This window comes from Pinus tabuliformis, chromosome 5_1 (genome assembly GCF_031772625.1).
Source record: "Pinus tabuliformis cultivar Carrire ecotype Pingquan chromosome 5_1, CPIR1, whole genome shotgun sequence".
Taxonomy (NCBI): Eukaryota; Viridiplantae; Streptophyta; class Pinopsida; order Pinales; family Pinaceae; genus Pinus; species Pinus tabuliformis.
This window is the reverse complement of record NC_142305.1, coordinates 612,390,511-612,406,631: the sequence shown is the minus strand read 5'-3', so window position 1 is coordinate 612,406,631 and position 16,121 is coordinate 612,390,511. Positions and strand designations below refer to the sequence as shown.

The following is a 16,121-nucleotide window of genomic DNA, read 5'->3' as shown; positions in this document are numbered from 1 at the left end:
TAATGATCACTTGGCTGTTATTGCTACCCTAGTGTTTTACCCTAAAAATTGAGTCTTTTATTTGGTTGATTACATTTTGTGTTGAATCCACTAATAAAAGATATTGTCTAGTGGCAATGTTGTGGAAGTAGCTGGTTGTTCCTTCCAAAATTTGGCATCATTATGTCGCCCTTTCATCCACTTTTTCAAGCGGTTTCCTGTATGCCTCGTGTTTATTCATTCTTCTTAAAAAAGGCTTTCGTTTTACATTTTCACACTTACATCAGCCTGCCACTGCATCTTGAGCCAAGTGCTTGTATAACTAGCCAACTGTGAATCGAATACTGTCCTTAAAATGACAGCTTGTTCTGTTAGTTGTCATTCATCAAACAAATTTATTTAAGGGTTCCAAACGAAATGCCTGATGTTTTTTAGCACAGACAATTTGTGGCATATACCAGATATATTTATATTATTTTTGCTTATTGTACAGTTTCTATTTTTTTCCATTGAAAATGCATCATATTTCACATTAAATTTCATATTGTAGGTACATCAAGAGTTACATATGCAGATGTAGAACAGACATAAGATATTTCCCTGCCTAGATTAGCAAGGAGAGCTGACAAATCCACCCTTACTCCCTGAAGAATATTTATATCTTTTCAAAACATATCCATTCAGGCTGAAAACTGGATAGCCAAATCTCATCTGAAAGGAGCAATTTTTGTCATATTCAATGGTGTATTCTCCTCTTGAAAAGTTGCATGAAAATACCAATTTCATAAGAAGAAAATGTCAATTAATCTGACCATATCTCACTTACTCTGGCTAGCCTGCCAAATAATCCACTTGTCCCCAAACAAAACCTCTTTCCAATGAAGTGGTGCAAGAACGAAATGATTGTCTTCTGCTTTAACCCAGTTTTAAAAATGTCCTAGCAACCTTGCGATTCCACGTCACATACTTTATTGTCTCTGGCTTGTGATGGATGACACTACAACCATATGTAAAGCTAGTATGATTAAGATGGTCCTTGACTGAGGTCAACCGACACTAAGTCATCTGTAAAGCCTGTATGATTAAGATGATCCTTAACTAATGTTAGGCCAAGTTGTTACATTTTACATTTTTAGTGGTAGTTGGATGATTTTCCTTTGTTACATCTTGTCCAGTTCAATGTTGGATGAAGCAGGGACGTTTTTTGGAAGTGGATCCACGGAAGCATCAGTTCCCAAAAATCTAGGAAGCGAAGCATCTACTATATATATATAATCTTTTCTTTTTTTGCATTTATATTAAAAAAAAACATCCAAAATACCAAAATAGTTCTAGAAGACATGAGAATTTGCATCTTTTTACATAAATCAAGATAGACATGGTATTCGTTGTACATCAATAATTAATTATTCCAGCATCAATCATCTAGATGTGTCAACCATCTAGAATCTAGATTCCTTTTCTCTTGTCTAGCCTTTGCCTTTACTTCGATTCTCTAGGGATGTTAGTCAACATTGCCTGATTTTGATCAAATGGCCTAGTCCAAGCCTCATTATATGGTAGAGAAAGCTTAACATGCTTGATCAATGATTTTGACTTGAGTGAAGGGTACATTTTTGCTAAGGCCATGACAAAGGAGTTCAACAATCAACAACACCAACACTGGGGTACATATAGGGCTCAATGCTCTTGATTAAATGCCAATCACATGCCGTCATATATGATATAATCCAATGAAAGCCACAATCCCATTGATCCTGAAATCTGTTTAGTCTGTTGAATTTTGAATGGGATATGAAATTCTATTTTCTCCATATGAAGTCTGATGAGGTTGGAATGTCATTTTTACTTTAAGAATTTAACATTACCATTAGGGAGCATCTACGAAGAGTCTATGGAGCATCAAGGGCATGTTGGGAGTGTTCGGAAAGCATAGTTCCTCACATAAAAGTTCGAAATTTCCAAAAAGAAAACAAAAAAAGCCCCGCGAACCTTAGATTATGATGACAGTCCCCCAAAAATGATAAGAGATGCCAAGAAGTGCAAATGATATGCCAATGAGAGAATATGGATGCAAGTTACTTATGATGCCACCACTTTATGATTTTATCATTGCTGTAGGTGATTTTAGATGGCTGTACTATGTAGCAAACATATCAGATCTTGGATATACCCAACAGTCCTTCAAATTTCACTTATATGCAATCCATTCAACCACAAGATTATTTTTTTATGCCTTAAGTGATTAATTGATGCGATTAGGACCTTTTTTAGATGTGTTTATGCCCAGAATACACCTGTGACATTAATATGCTTCAGAATTCAAATGAAACAGTGATGAGCCAAAGAGGGCAAGAGGGAAAACCACTATGCCTAATGGCCTTGTTGGTGACTAGAGACTCTTTCAAGGCACTTGACCACCTGCATCAACCAAGTTAGCTCCAAAATCACTGCAAGACAAGATGTTAGAGACCATAAACCAATGCAAACTAACTCAATGGCTGAAAAATGGCTTGGATGAGGGCTAAAAGGCCAACGATAAGGCTAAAAGGCCAAGGGAAAGGCAATGATGAGGGGGAGAGGGCTTAAAAAGGCCATGGCTAGGGAGAAGAAGAGGCTAAAGGAGAGGGGCCGAGAGGGCTAGAGGCCCTTAAGAGGCCACAACAAGGCCAAAAATGGCCTGTGGTTTAGGAAAAAATCCCTTCTAGGGTTGTGGTCAAAGAGATTAGGTCCTAAAAGGCCCTCGGCTTAAGGGACAAGGCCTTAAAAGGCCACGACAAGGTAGAGGAAGGGCTAAACAAGGCTGTCACAAGGGGATAGAGGGGTATAGGGCTGCCGTCTGGGTTTGGAGAGCCTTTAGTTAGGCCTAGAAGGCCTCAAAAGAAAATTTGGACCCCTGCAATCACAAGAATTTCGCCACGAAAATGCCACAATCACTTTCAATGGCCAGTGTCCTCCTTCCTTGGCTGAACGTTGAGCTTGGAGGGGGTCCAAGGGCTAGATCTTGCCTTCCTAGGCCTAGATCTGCCTCAAAACCCCAAGGAAAATGCCCAAGAAGGCTAGACGTCACACTTGGAGGAGTGAAACCCTTCAAACCCTAGCTTTAGGGCTATTCTCTTCAGAAAATTTCAACATCCTTGATGGCTTGAGAAAATCACTTGCACAAATGAATGAATGAATTCCCAAAACCCCAATATATACAAAAATTTCAAAACCCAAAAACCCCAAGAGCTACAAAATCAAAACAAGGGTTAGAATATTTTACAAATAGTTACAAATATACAATATTTACAAAATAAAATTATTAGCTCCCATTAGCAAATTAATTCTTTGTAACCCAAGATCAAATAAAGTTTTGAGAATTTTTTAGATAAGTTTTATGGATGAATAATTTCGAAATATAGACCAGCCAAAACCCTTCCGCAAAACAATTCGTCACAATGAAAGCTTAGAGCCCAAACAAGGTCAGCTCTTCTCCATAGTCTGTGAACTTGGAGCCTGTTGTCACTGCTATAACACCCTCCAAAATTTTGGCTTGCACCAAATTTCGAAGCCTACCTTGGTCTTACATGTTTTTGTCGCAAACATTGAAGTCCATTCCATGTGTTTTCTTTAAGTGTTTTGGTCCGTTTTGTAAGAAAGGAAAAATATCGTCTTTTCAGCATGTTAGCTTGTTTTGGTGGTTTCAAGGGGTTATCTTTGTGTGAATGAGTTGATCTAACCATGTGAACATCCATCGCACTCATTCCCAAATTTTTAAGCGCTGTCGCGCAAGTGTCGTCACGGTCGTCACAAAGCGTACCTTTGGTGTTGCACTTGTCGTAAGTCATCACAAAGTTGTTGCATTGAGGGAAATGTGTGGTTTATGTGTCACAGATGATCTATGTTGTTGTGTCGTCAAGTGTTTAAGTGTGGTCACAGTCAAGTCATGTCATTGATCACATCAGTTCATTGACCCCACACTTAGCCAATTTTCAGAAATTTCCCAGCAACTTAGCCTCATCCAACCTTCCCTAGCTGCGCATTGCGCAGTTCCAACCCTCAGGGTACAACATTGTTCCTTTCCACTGCGCAATGTGCAATCCCTGTCTCCCAGGACTACGCAGTTCCAGTGCTCAAGCTGAGACCCTAGCCCCTAGAATTACGCAATCCAACCTGTTAGCCTGGCCTCAACTATGAATTGCGCAGTCTCTGAGCTCCAGCTCAAACTTTGAGCTCTTGAACTATGCAATTGCGTAGTTACCCAACCTCCTTTGCCTCCCATAACTGCGCACAATGGTTTGAATTAGTGCCCATCCCCTCAACCTGTCACCTTGACCTCCTAGACTACGCAGTTTCCTTCCTCAGTCCAGCCTGGATTGTGCATTGCGCAGTCTCAAGGCTCAAGCTTCATCCCTGAGCTCTTTAACTGCACAATTGCGCAGTCACTGAGCCTCTCTCCTAGCTTGCAATGCAGTTCTGGCTCAGTCAGTGGATCAAAATGTGCCATCTTAGACTAGGGGTTTTATCAGACTGATATTGTCTCGTCATGAGTCAATTGCAGATGCAGGTAATGTATCGTACCATGACAAGATGATGAAGAAGGAGATGGAGGAGGTGTTGATTTCGGGTAGCATTAGATGTGCTCTAGGCCCTCCCCCTCGATCTCGCTCCCAATCCGCACTTCGGGCGGGAGCAACTCGGGAGCGTGCTCCCGTAAATTTTTTTCGCTCCCTGCCTATTTCCGAACTGATTTGGGGAGCGTCGCTTCTGTCGCTTCGAGAGCGATTTTTATAGCTTGGGAGCGGTCGGGGAGCGATCGCTCCCGAATGCTCCTGGGCTATAAAAAAAGCTCCCGGTGGCGTGAGCGACACCCAAAAAATCGCGTGGAAAAAATAAATTACGCCGAAAAAAAAGGGTGCCGGTTGGGGAAGAAAAAGGGAGTGAAGGGAGGAAAAGGAGGGAGGGAGGGAATATAAATAAACCCTCCCTCCAATGAATTTCATTATTTTAGAAATTGTGTGAGTGAGAGTGAGAGTGAGAGCAAGAGAGAGTAAGAGAGAGTGAGGAGCAAGAGAGAGTGAGGGGCAAGAGAGAGCAAGTGAGAGTGAGAGCAAGGAGCAAGGAGCAAGGAGAGAGCAAGTGCCAAGGAGCAAGGAGCAAGGGGAGATTGGAGGCCAAAGAGGTAGGCTCTATTCTAGCAATTTTTTTTAATGTTCATTACTAAATAAATAAATAATTTTTTTTCTCCCATTCCCATTCCATTTTTTTGCAGATTCAAACATCATGGTTATATTTCTTGGCATTTTCTTTTTCTTGGTTCCTTTTTTGGTTATTATGGTGTTGGAGAGTAGAAAAAGGAGGGTTGAAAATGAAGAAGGGGATGAAGAAGTGGGTCATAGTGGATTTGATGAAAACCCCGGAGAGGAGGAGCTGGAGGAGAGTGAACATGAGTCTCAAAAAAATAAACAAGACCAAACTCCATTGTGGAAATATGTTAATAGGCCTGAAGCAGGGAAAGGGGGTGGAACCACTAAATTTCATTGCCCCCATTGCAACAATAATTACACAGGTTCATACACCCGTGCCAGAAAGCACCTCTGCGGGAAAAGGCCATGGGATGGAGATAAACAAATAGGAATCAAAACTTGTACAGGTGTGTCAGCAACAGATAGAGCCAAATACATAAGGGAAGAGGAGGAAGCCCAATACAAATCTAAAAAATCAAAGGGTTTCTTTGAACCAAGCTCACAATCACATGCACAAAGAACTCCTTCAGCATCCTCCCAAGGCAGTGGATATGGAGGCACAGGGTCACCAAGTTTAAGGCGTAGAACCATATTAGATTTCCTTGATGAAGGGTGTAGGAATGATGTGGATTAAAAAATTTACAGGTTTCTCTATGCATGTGGGATACCATTCAATTTTCTTCGCTCACCTTATTGGCAAGAAATGGTTTCTGCCATAAATGATGCCCCTAAAGGATACAAGAGCCCTGTGTATGACAAGGCTAGAACCATTGGACTTGATCATGAAAAAGAAAAAATATCACATTCTTTGAGTAGAATGACAAGTTCTTGGATTGACCATGGGGTGTCCATTGTATCTGATGGATGGACAAATGTAAAAGGCAAGCCATTGATAAGTGTTCTTGCTGTGTCTGTTAGTGTTAAAATTGGCAACCAGGGCAAAACTTCATGTGGGTCACCTTATTCATGGCTGATAATATTTTTATTAGATTCCTCTCGTCGAGAGGTGTAGGATTGATATAAAGATCATCCGATTCCGATAAGTATTCATGGAGATATGAATTTATTTTGATTATGGAATTATTATCAAGCCGACCTACAACTCATGTAGGCTCAGAAGCCCAACAGTCGCATCTATTCACCCACCAACATTGTGTATAAATATAAGAGGACTTTTCCTCATTTAGACTCACTCATCTCATCACATCTCTCTCTCTCTACTGCGCAGATATGAGTCTCTTCTCTACTGCGCTGAAATGAGTCTCTCTCTCTCACACATGTGAAGCCGGAAGCTGTTGAATTTGAAGCTGCAACTGCAGAAGTAAAGATTGACTTGCATGGCCTAGAAGATCTCCTCATCTGAACTGCGCTATAGGTTCATTTGAACCTCCTCTGAAAGCCGCAACTTTTGGTGGTGGAATGAAGTCAATCCGATGAATGGTTTGCAAGATATCGACTGCCCTAGTTTGAAGCCGGAAACTGCTGAATTGAAGCTGTAACTGCAGAAGTAAAGATTGACTTGCGTGGCCTAGAAGATCTCCTCATCTGAACTGCGCTATAGGTTCATCTGAACCTCCTCTGAAAGCCGCAACTTTTGGTGGTGGAATGAAGTCAATCCGATGAACGGTTTGCAAGATATCGACTGCCCTAGTTTGAAGCCAGAAACTGCTGAAACTGGAGCTGCAACTGCAGAAGTAAAGATTGACTTGCGTGGCCTAGAAGATCTCCTCATCTGAACTGCGCTGTAGGTTCATCTGAACCTCCTCTGGAAGCTGAAACTTTTGGTGGTGGAATGAAGTCAATCCGACGGCCGGTTTGTGAGATATGGTCTGCCCTAGTTTGATAATGAAGCCGCTAATGCTGATGCTGCTGATCTAGGGTTTGCTACTGCTGATATGAATCAGATTTATTGTACTATTTCTCTCTGCTGAATTATTGAAGATAAAAGAAGATTTGATCAAAGGGTTTCCCCACACATTGTGGGGTTTGTCCCTGGCTAGCCGCCACATCTTGTGTCTCTTGTCTTGGCTTGTTTTCTGTCGATTGTTTAATGTTCTATCTGCACTTTACTTTATGTACATGTGATTGCTAATCGGTGGAATATAATAAGAAAAAGAAGTAAACTGTTATAAGCATAGAACATACCATAACTTAACATGGTATCAGAGCTGAGGTGAAGACAAAGCCGGAGCAAGAGCAAGAGCAATCATTGAAGAGAAGATTGGCAAGGCTATCCTAAAAGAACTATGGGGTCCTCAACACTCTTTCCTGCCGAAGACAAGCTCCGTGAGAAAGCTGACTATCACGGATGGAAGATGTCTATTGATCTAACCCTTGAAGATCAAGGAGTGCTGGACCATGTAAGAGGCAATATTGTTGAGTCTTCATCAAATGCATCTGCTGCTGCCTGGAACAAATGGAAAAATGGAGAAGTCAAAACAAAGAAGATCATCCGGGACTATCGACAAGCGCTTGGTGGCCTACATCTCTGATCTAGACACCTCCAAGGAAATCTACGACAGACTGGTGAGTTTATTTAAAGTTAATGATGCAAATCAAGTTTTGTTTCTTAGAAATAAGTTGAGGGAAATCAAGAAGGGTAAAGATGAAAGCATGCAAGCATACTTCTTAAGAATCACCGAGATCAAGAACGATCTCCTATCTATTGGGGAAACCATTACTGACAGAGAAATGGCACTCACAACTCTCAGAGGATTACCATCTGAATGGTATGTGTTCAGGACTACTCTTCTGAACAATAATGTAATTCCTAGAATGGCTAGATGCATTCAAGAAGAAACAAGGGAAGAAGTGCAAGAAATGCCCATGCCTAAAGGTCCTCCTGCTGCCTTTTCTTCTCATGCAAAGAAAAGAAATAATTCCGGGACTAAATCAAAAGGAAAGGCTGGACCTAAGGCTAGAAGAAAATGACGATGTTACATTTGCGATAAAGCAAGTCACTATGTATGAGATCATGAGCATCATGATGAATGAGATCATGGACATAAAGGGCAACATGAGATCATGGACATATAGGATAGCATGATGATGGTGCACACTAGTTTGAGCAGCATTATGATGGACAAATCATGGAATGGGCAGCATGATGATAATCATGATTAGAGAAGCATGGTACAGTATGCAGTGGTGCAACTCGAAATCCCTCTGATGGCAATCAAAGGAATGACAATTTCAACAGCAAAGGTAAGAGGAGAGCTGGGAATCAAGAAAGAGGACAAGCATTCAAGAAGGCTAGAAATTCTAGGATGTATTAAATGCACCTGACCTCAAAAGGAACCTAGTGTCCATCTTGGCAATGGAAGACAGAGGCTACAAGGTAACCTTCAGCAATGGCAAGGTATGTATATGGAAAAATAATGTTAAAGATGCCTTTACTCTTGGGTTTAGTGTTGATTCATTATATCAGGTCGATGGATGTCCGCTAGGTGTCATGTCTTGTGACACAACTCTTTAGTCCTAACTTTGGCATCGGAGGTTTGCCCACCTTCATTACAATGCTCTACTCGATGTGAGACAGATGGTAACAGGGATGCCCGAATTCCAAGTAGAGAAAGAAGGTGTATGTCCGGGATGTGCCAAAGGAAAGCTCAAAAGGAGACCATTCCCCTCAAGCCAAAGCAAGACCTCCGATATATTACAATTGGTTTACTCAGGCATACCTGAGGTTGGCATTAAGAGGGAGACTACTACACCACATACTCCTGAGCAGAATGGTGTGGTGGGAAGGAAGAACCACACGATGATGGAAGCTGTCCGGGCCATGCTACATGATCATAGACTTCCAAAGTTTCTATGGGCTGAAACTACAATCACCGTCGTATATGTACAAAATTGATGCCCTCATCAAGCATTGGGTTCCTAAACTCCTGAAGGAATGTTCACCACCGGTCAAAGGAAGTCGTGATTAGTCATGATGTCACCTTTGACAAAGATATGGCTCTCAGCAAGGTGGACAATCTGCTGACTTTGAGTAGCTCTCAAGAAGCTGACACCAAGGAACCGAAAGAAAAGGATGATGAATCAATGCCTGATGTAGAAGAACCCATGGATCCGATTGATCCTCATCCACATGAGCCTTCCTCTTCTAGGAAGAGGCCTTCATGGCTTAGGGGGATACTTGATGATGCTGAAGGACATGCTGCAACCTAAGGAACTGTTAATTTTAGGTATGTTCTATGCTAGAGCAATTTATTTAAATTTTCATAGTTAGCAATCACATCAACATTACAATAAACTGCAGATAGAACATAAATATAAAATCGCAGAAGACAAGCCAAGACAAGAGGACACAAGATATGGCGCGAGCCAGGGACAAACCCCAATGTGGGGAAACCCTTGATAAATTCTTCTTCTATGTTCTTCAATGGTTCAGCAGAGAGAGAGATAGTACATATACATCAGAAGTCAATACTTTGACTTGACAAGATAAGAGATCAGTCATCAAAGATCTTCACCATGAAGATAACACAAAATGAGGTTGCAGATCTGATCCCAAGGACTGAAGATATGCAGCAGATGAACAGCTCAGTCAATTACCCAGATTACTGAAGCTTTCTTTCCATAAGACTCTCCTTCCTTTGCTGCTTTACTGATCATGTCAAGGTTACTAATCTGGTACCTTTCATAAGGACGGGTGCATGGCAGACCTGGTCATTTGTTTGGGCACAAACTCTGAGAGCCATAACACCTTAAACATACCCCACAGTTCACCTGATTACTGTGGCTAGCCTTCATACAATCCTCCAGTGATACGCTGCCTTATAGGGCTGCTTACCTTCTGAATGCAGCTACTAAAAAGGCCTCCAACTGTTGGCTATGGCCTCCGGCCTAGCCCAGCAGTGGACTGTAGCTGTAGTCTCTTCAAACAGTGATCTAAATAGCTCTTTAAACAGCAGTAATGTCACAGAGATTTCCATGCTGCTAGACGCTGATATATGGGTCCTTTTAATGCTGCGTGTAGGGCTCTTTAGGGCTTCTTATGCAGCGTATTGAAGTTCCTTAGACAGTTGATGGATCACACATCAAACTGCGGCTAGATTGACAGCGTAATACGTCTCCCTTTTTGCCTGCGGCCAGATCTCCTCACTGCTGTTAGGGCTTCATGACTTTCCTCTAGACAGCGTATAGAAGCCTTCTTTTGCTGCTGCCTAAACTCTTCTCAATACAGTGGCTAGGGTCTCCATTATGACAGCGGATTAGGGCCTCCTCATTACAGCGTATAGGGCTTATGTTTCACTGCTGATCAGCCCTCCTTTTGCTGCGGATAAGGCTTCTTCATAACTCCGGATTAGGGCATCACTAAACAGCAGATTAGAGTTCCCTTTTAGGCTGCGGATTTATGCCTCCTTTGACTGCGGCCAACCCTCTTCCTTGACTACTGCTAGGGCTCTTCTTAACTGCGGCTAAGTCTCCTCTTTTACCTGCGGCTAGGGCTCTTCTTAACTGCGGCTAAGTCTCCTCTTTTACCTGCGGCTAGGGCTCTTCTTAACTGCGGCTAAGTCTCCTCTTTTACCTGCGGCTAGGGCTCTTCTTAATTGAGGCTAAGTCTCCTCTTTTACCTGCGGCTAGGGCTCTTCTTAACTGCGGCTAAGCCTCCTCTTTTACCTGCGGCTAGGGCTCTTCTTAACTGCGGCTAAGTCTCCTCTTTTACCTGCGGCCAGGGCTCTTCTTAACTGCGGCTAAGTCTCCTCTTTTACTTGCGGCTAGGGCTCTTCTTAACTGCGGCTAAGTCTCCTCTTTTACCTGCGGCTAGGGCTCTTCTTGAACAGCATGTAGGCTAGGGCATCATCTGCATATAAGCTAGGGCATCATACTTGGCCCAACGTACTCTTTAACGTTTCTCCTTCTCCAAAAACCCAAGACGTGGAGAGGAGATCACTTAAAGAGTGTGTCTAAATGACATCAAATCCTCTTATATTTATACTAAAATGAGGGTGATGAATAGACACGGCGGTTGGGCTTCTAGAGCCTACATAAGAGCTGGTCGGCTTGATAATAATTACATAAACAGAATAAATTCATATCTCCATAAATACTTATCGGAATCAGATGATCTTTGGATCAATCCTACACCTCTCGATGAGAGGGATCCAATAAAAATATCAGCTGCCATAAATAAGCCGACCCACATGGAGTTTGGCCCTAGTTGCCAATTTAACAGGAACCTTCCATCAAAGTAAGAAACTTAACAGGTATCAGGGATACTTGACCATCATGAGCACGATCATACAAAATGAACCTTCATCATTCTCAGATGTCATCAAGCATTAACTATGGAAGGATGCTATGACCCTAGAATATGAGTCTATTATGGAGAATGATGTCTGGGAAGTAGTTCCCAGACCCTGGACAAGACAATTGTTACTCCAAAATGGCTTTACAAGATAAAGCATGCAGCAAATGGAAGTATGGAAAAGTATAAGGTTCATTTTTGCTCATGGTTTATCCCAGAAGGGAGGTATAGAATATTATATTTGCACCTGTTGCCAGATATACGACCATCCGCTTGATCATAGCCCTTGTGGCTTCACAAGGATGGAACCTACATCAGATGGATGTTAAGACCGCGTTCTTGCATGGTTCTATCAAAGAAGAGGTTTATGTGGAGCAACCTGAAGGATTTGAGATTTATGATTGAAAATCTCATGTATGCAGGTTGAAGAAGGCTCTCTATGGGCTGAAGCAAGCACCCCGAGCATGGTATGAGAGGATCGATAGCTATTTGATGAAGTTGGGATTCACTAGGAGTGAAGCTGATCCTAACCTTTACTTTAAGGTTGAAGATGATAAGCTTCTCATACTGGTGTTGTATGTGGATGACCTCTTTCTAACAGGTGCAAACCCTCTCATTCACAAATGTAAGAGGGAGATGGCTTCTATGTATGATCAGGATATGCCAAAATTCCTATGGGCAGAAGCATGCAACACGACAGTCTATGTTCAGAATAGAACTCCTCATCAGATATTTGGGAGCTTGCATATTATTGCATACTCGAGGTAAAGAGGAAGAAGTTGGATCAAACTGCAGAGAAAGGATATCTGGTGGGATATAGCGAGAACACTAAGGCATGCAGAATCTATCTTCCAAGGAGCAAGAAGGTAGTAGTTCAACGAGATGTGAAGTTCATGGAGGATAGGGCTTTTAGCAAATCTTGAGAAATGCCTTCCGAGGAGCAGTGAAAAGAGGAACTGTTGGTCAAACCTCTTCAACCAACAGAAGTAAAGAATTCTTCCTCGGATCAAGAAGAATCACAGGAGGAGGAGGATCTAACAGAAGCGCCTGCTGGCAGAGGAAGAACGAGTAGGGAAATTTGTCAGATTCTGCGAGACGCAGAGGATTTCATTGGTGCACCAAGGAACAATAAGAGGGAGCGAAAACAACCAGATAGATATCAGGCATTAGTAGCTCAGGATGGGGAGCCTGCTAGTTTTCAGGAGGCTGCTCAACATCAGATTTGGTTGATGCGATGGTAGAGGAGTACAACTCCATAATGGTAAACGATGTCTAGGAAGTAGTGCCAAGGCCTCAAGACAGATTGGTGGTAGGTTCGAGATGGATCTACAAGATTAAATATGCTGCAGATGGCAGTGTGGAAAAATACAAAGCCAGGTTTGTGGCTAAGTGGTATGCTCAGAAGGAAGGAATTGACTACGAAGAGACCTTCGCCCCAGTAGCGAGGTATACATCTATTAGAACCATGATATCTCTTGCAGCATAGATGGGATGGGAGATTCATCAGATGGATGTCAAAACGACATTTCTGAATGGGGTGATAGAAGAAGAGGTATACATTGAACAACCAGAAGGCTTTGAGACACATGAGAAGAAGTCTCATGTATGTAGATTGAAGAAAGCCTTGTATGGGTTGAAACAGGCACCTAGAGCATGGTATGGTCGAATTGATGGCTACTTGCAGAAGATGGGATTTGTCAAGAGTGACGCAGATCCAAATCTCTACTATCTGGTTGTAGAGAATGAGCCTCTAATCCTAATATTATATGTGGATGATCTCTTCCTGACAGGATCATCCAGGCTCATCGGGGACTGTAAGAAGAATCTAGCCACAGAATTTGACATGAAGGATTTGGGGCAGATGCATTATTTCCTGGGGTTGGAAGTTTGGCAGCAAAAGGGGGAGATTTTCCTTGGACAAGGGAGATATGCTATAGAAATTCTGAAGAGATTCAGGATGGAGGATTGTAGACCCATGGCTACTCCAATGATCACCAACTGGAAGAAAATTGATGCATTAGAAGACAAGGATGTTGATCCCACCTTATACAGGCAGCTCATAGGGTCCCTGATGTATCTGGTCAATACCAGGCCAGACATTTGTTACGCTGTCAACACCCTCAGTCAATTCATGGTGGAGCCGAAGAGGGCGCACTGGGCAGTAACCAAACATGTTCTCAGATATATATAGGGAACAATGGATTATGGACTCTTGTACGCCAGGAGTAAGGATATCAGATTGAGTGGATTTACTGATGCAAATTGGGATGGAAGTTCAGTAGATCGGAAAAGTACCTCTGGGTATTGTTTCAACATTGGATCGGGAATGACATCTTGGTGCAGTAGGAAACAAAAATGCATAGCTCTGAGCTTAGCTGAGGCAGAATATATGGCCGCAAGAACAACTTCATGCGAGGCCATATGGCTTAGAAAACTACTTGTGAACCTATTCAGAAGGAAGATGGAGGCGACCATGATCATGTGTGATAATTAGAGTTGCATTAAGCTCTCTGAGAATCCAGTGTTTCACGATCAGTCAAAACATATATATATATATATCCGGTATCACTTTGTCAGAGAGTGTTCGAGAGGAGCTGTACAGTTGAGGTACACTCCTACAGGAGAGTAGGTGGCAGACATCCTCACTAAGGCCCTTGGAAGAACAAAGTTTGATTATTTCAGGGAAAATATGGGGATGATAAAGAATCCATTTCAGTAGAAAAAATGGGGGTGATGTTGCAGTGCAGTAGCAGTCAGCAGTAGCACGATGCAACATGATGAGAAGAGGTTGCAGTGCAGATGCAGCATTGGGAAAAATGACGAATAACAGCGCAGATGTAGAGGGAGTTGCAGTGCAGATGTAGTGTTGGGAGAAAGGACTAGCAGCAACACAGATGCAGAGGGAGCTGCCGTACGGATGCAGTAGTGACAAAGGCAGAGTCATGGGAGGCAGTACAAGATGCAGTAGTGCAGAGGATGTTGGGCGGGGAGGCCTAGAATCAGCATAGGCATCGGTGCCATATAATCAAAGTGATGCTCAGTGAGGAGTATTACTATAGCACATTCCTCGCTAAGAGGGAGTGTTGATTTGGGGTAGCATCGGATGTGCTCTAGCCATGAAAATTGGTGGAGAGGCTAAAGCACATGAGATCTCCAAGACCCAGAAATGGTTTGGGCAGATTCTAACCGGTTTGGAAGATATTGAAATAATTAATATTTTTAATGGAGTTCCTAAGTCTAAACTTAAGAAAAATAAAATATTAATGGGTATTAATATAAAACTGGTTTAGAAAGTTCCAAAAGACATGGATCAAGCCAAATCTAATCTTAGATGTTGATTAGAGATGTAATCTCGGACGTTGAAGGACCAACTGAAAAAGTGAAGAAGAGGCTTGAGGGTGAGTTGGAGAACATACTGAGGGAGACCAGTCAGTTCGATTTCTGGAGTGGGGTTAGTTGAAAAATTTGAACTAGTAATCTGGAGAGCAGCAAGAGGTAGCAGGTACGGAACAGGGAGTCAGGAACATCACCAGAGGACCAGTGCAAAGGCTAGAGAGGCAGACGCAGAGCCTCTCAAGCAAACACAGAGGCAGCAGAACTGCGTAGTCACTGGAGGGCCTGCGTGGGTGACGCAGAGAGGCCCTATGCTGACGCGGAGGGTCTGGGAGCTGCGTAGAGGCCAGCGGGCCTGATGCTGAGACCGAGAGAACTGTTGGAGATTTTTTTTTCTCTGTTGGGTAAGCCAGTTTGGCACCCAATTATACTAAAGAATTGTTGAATAATAAAATTCTCCTCTGTTGCATCGATTTTTTCGCATTAGGTTTTTCTGGGGACAATTGTCCAAAATATCTGTGTTGATGTGTCTGATTCTTGTGCATGTATTTATTTTTGTATTATGGTGTGATATCTGTAGCATAATTTATTTTAATATTTACTGAAGGGTTTTCGTAAATAACTTATTGGGAAATAAGTAGGTAAAATAAATCAGTTGTTGCAGTGATAAACTTTTCACGCGAAGGCTACGCCTGCGAAGATCGAAGAGGAGGAGTTCGCCATGACAGCCGAGATACCTCTAGGAGGGAGGTGGGTTGAGTTATAACTGTAGTTCGAAAGAGCTACAGATGGGCAGGATCCTTGAGGAGTCCACCTCTCGGATCAATACCTTGCTACAGGAGCCCAATTTTGCAGTAGCAAGATGGACTAGTGTCGGATGGTGCCGAGGAGTGTCGGGAAGACAATTGCAGTGGCTAAGAGCGCTAAAGACTGAAAAACACAGAGCAGAGTTGGCAGCAGTGTAGATGGCACAAAGCAGAGGATAGCAACAACGCAGTGTATTTAGAGGGTCAATGCAGAGACTAGTAGTAGTCAGGCTCCAACATTCACGTGGTATCATACTGAACACAGTTAGTTCAGTAATTTTGGATGTTTTTCTGTTGCTGATGGAGTAGTAGCAACAGTTTGCAGTGCAGTAGTAGTTGGCAGTGGCAGTGCTAGCAGCAGCACAGATGCAACACTTGAGAGGGAGTTGTAGTACGGATGCAGTGTTGACAGTGGCAGTGTCAGTAGTAGTACAGTTGCAGCAGCAATGCAGTAGTTGGTGGACAACATGTCAGACATCAACAACGTAGAGGACGATGCTTCAGAGTTAGAGCAGTATGTAG

The 16,121-nt window shown here is 42.6% G+C and overlaps 1 protein-coding gene across 2 annotated transcripts in view; it reads left to right on the top strand.

Moving 5' to 3' along the window:
* LOC149166414 (DNA replication factor CDC6B-like) overlaps nucleotides 1-16,121 on the top strand; it is a 388,798-nt gene that overhangs the window by 50,699 nt on the left and 321,978 nt on the right. The window lies entirely within an intron of this gene.